The sequence below is a fragment of the Triticum dicoccoides genome, chromosome 4B (assembly GCF_002162155.2).
Source record: "Triticum dicoccoides isolate Atlit2015 ecotype Zavitan chromosome 4B, WEW_v2.0, whole genome shotgun sequence".
Classification (NCBI taxonomy): domain Eukaryota; kingdom Viridiplantae; phylum Streptophyta; class Magnoliopsida; order Poales; family Poaceae; genus Triticum; species Triticum dicoccoides.
Genome location: NC_041387.1, coordinates 632,975,845 through 632,979,015, shown reverse-complemented (window position 1 = coordinate 632,979,015; position 3,171 = coordinate 632,975,845).

The window sequence follows — 3,171 nt, the reverse complement described above, 5'->3', positions numbered from 1 at the left end:
CGCGCCGCCGCCCCCGCGCCCCGAGCCGGAGGAGGAGGACCAGGAGGAGGACGAGGAGGAGGAGGAGACGACGACCGCGGCTTTCTCCGGGTCCAAGGCGGCCGGCCGGCACCGTGTACGCCCTCGACTGCAGGTGAGCCCCTCCCCTCCACTTCCTTCTTCTTCTTCTTCCTCTTGCCCTCAACCTCTGCTCTGGGTCTCGACCGCTGTGCAGGGCCCGTCCATCTCCGGCGAGCCCACCACACCGCACGAGCTCAACGAATTAGGAGCTCACTCCTCCGGTGCTGTCCAGACATTTCCTCATCGAAGGGCATCAATTGAAATCCAGATCAAGGTGAATGTTTTTCATTTGAATTCGTGTACTGCAATTTTTCTTTTATGTATACTGTAAAAATTGAAGAACAAGTGCGTCTTGAGTGTATACATTGATTCAGGGTTGTACTATTAGATTAGCTCATCACCGTCAGTTACATTAGCCTGTTGTACTGTTGTACACTTCTGGTTCTGTAACTGCTACAAGCAAGGCTACATGTATCCCTATTCTGACCCTCGGTGAATTCAAGTCAATCTTATATCTGTGTGTTAGATTTTATCAGTGTGTGGTTTCCTTGAAAAAACGTGTGGTGGTTTGCTCCCCACGGTGATCCAATTCTCACGATGCGGCAGCCACGGCCTGGAGACGGGGGCACCGCCGTTGTTTGCTGCAGAATCTGAAACCAATCAATTAACTATAGAATCTGAAGCCTCGTTTTCAACTCAGTACACATAATATGTTGTCTTGTACTACTATTACTAGTAGGCTACTTTAAAAAAATTACCGGTTGCATATATAAGCATAAGCACTTAGAATCTCACATGTATATAAAAAATACCCACAACAAATAATTAAAATCCCCTACAATGATTTTCAAAAAAATGGGATTCGACGATGTATACTATCAGATCTAATGCACAAAATAACGAAAGTGGTACATAAACATATAACTTTGTAGTGTGCAATGCATTACAGACGATAGATAGCACCTTTTTTTGGAAAAGGCCCCAGATCATATATTAAAGAACACCAATGATACATGGAAATTACAACCAGGTCCTTGGGGTGTGGTGTCCCTGTGATATAGGGTTGGCCGTTTAATTGATACACACCAAATTTTGCTAAGTGGTCGTTTCCTGATCAATCATGCCTAGTAGACTTTTTAATTAATTAGGAGCAGTGAACCCTTGTTTTCGAAACTTGAAACTGACTGGCTGTTTAGCAATGTTCAGTAGGACCGAATTGTAGTAGCGCATTTACAGGGTAAGCTTGATGCATTCTTTCCAGTATGTGTTCTTCTCTACTTGATGGTGTGATGAAATGGTGCTTGATCTGAAGTTAGAAAGCAAGAGTGTGACAAAGTTATGTCAGGGCGTAGTTTGTGATGATGCTACTTGTGATCTTGTGATGATGCTACTTGTGATCTTCTGAAATGACCCATTGGCGACTTCATTACGCGGTGATAATGATTTTGCAGGTACCCCGAGAGGCCCTTGAGTTTGCCAGAATGTCGATTAACTTCCGTTTCGGCAAATTTGAGTACTCCATATGTCCTATTTTCAGCAAAGGTCATGCTAAAATTTTCCGTGAATTTTAGCATGACTTTCCTAAAAATAGGACATATGGGGTACTTGCGACTAATGCCTGTTATCATGCATGTTTTATGATCTATTGTAAGGGTACTAATTGGTCTCTTCTGCTGCTTATCAGAGATGGCGGGAAGCAGCCACTGCCGATCTGCGACACCGCAGTACGAGTTGGATGCTTCCGAGTTCTTCAGTATCATATTTGGGACTTCAGTATCATCCATGACGCAGGTATATAAAACGAGAGATCTCCCCTTCACCCATCTCATTATGATATTTGTTTTTTGCTACATCACTCATTGTCCCAAACTGCAGAGGCTGCCTGACAGTTTTATGAACATGCTGGGTGAAGATCCTCCAAATAATGTGAAGCTGCGACAGGCCGGCAGCGGGTTTCGCAGGCAGTGAGATGTGGAGTTGGTGATCAAGGAGGGCCACATGTACTTGTCTCGTGGGTGGGAGAAGTTCTACCGTGCCTACGACCTGCGGCTGGGGTACTTCCTTCTCTTCAGGTACGACGACGACGCCACCATGCTCATCGTGAAGGTGTTCAATGCGACTATGTGTCGCATACGCTACGCTGACGATGATGATGCCGGTACGTTCTGCCTCTTCTTATTCCTCTACATGTGGCTTTGTCTCACATCGATTGTTAACGGTCATTGTTGCATTTGGACAGGTAATGGGAGCAGCAGCAGCGACACTGGCTACAGCCAAAGCAGCAGCGACTATGGCTGTAGCAAAAGCAACACCGATTCTGGCTTTAGCGAAAGCAGCAGCGATTCTGGCAGCAGCATAGACAACAAGAAGGATGATCCGGACTGGAGTGTGGGAGAAGAGGAGCAGAGTGGGGATGAGGAGCTGTAGGATGACGAGGGGCATCAGGCTGAGGATGATCTAGCGCTGGTGGTGGCTGACCAAGGGCAAGAGATGGTGGTGGCTGACCATGGCCAAGAGATGGAGGTGGCTGAGGATGACCTAGCGATGGTCGTGCCCATCCTGCCTGAAGGTGGCCTCGCGATGGTGGTGGTGCCTGACAATGACCACGCACCGGTGGTGGCGCCGGTGATCCCATAGCCGGGCGACATGACCACGCCAATTGTGGTAGAAGACTACATCCCACTGCATCCACTGCCTCCACCTCCTCGCCACTCTTGGCGCATCAGGCTGAGAAAGGAGAAGGAGAAGAACAATGGATGAGAACTGAACTTTGTCAGGTATGTCAGATCTCCAAAATGATATATATATATATATATATATATATATATATATATATATATATATATATATATATATATATATATATATATATACTTAGTTACCTATGTTATCTCTAATATGCTTAGTTTCCTATAGGTTAGCTTCATTTTACCTAAGTTGGCTCTAATATGCTAACTTAGAGCTTATATGCTTAGTTTCCTATAGGTTAGCTCCAAAATAACTTATGTTAGCACAAAATGATCAAGTTTACATAATAAGTTTATAGTCTTTTTCTTATTCTTCTTCTTTTCCAAAATGACATAGGTTAGCTTCATTTTACCTAAGTTGGCT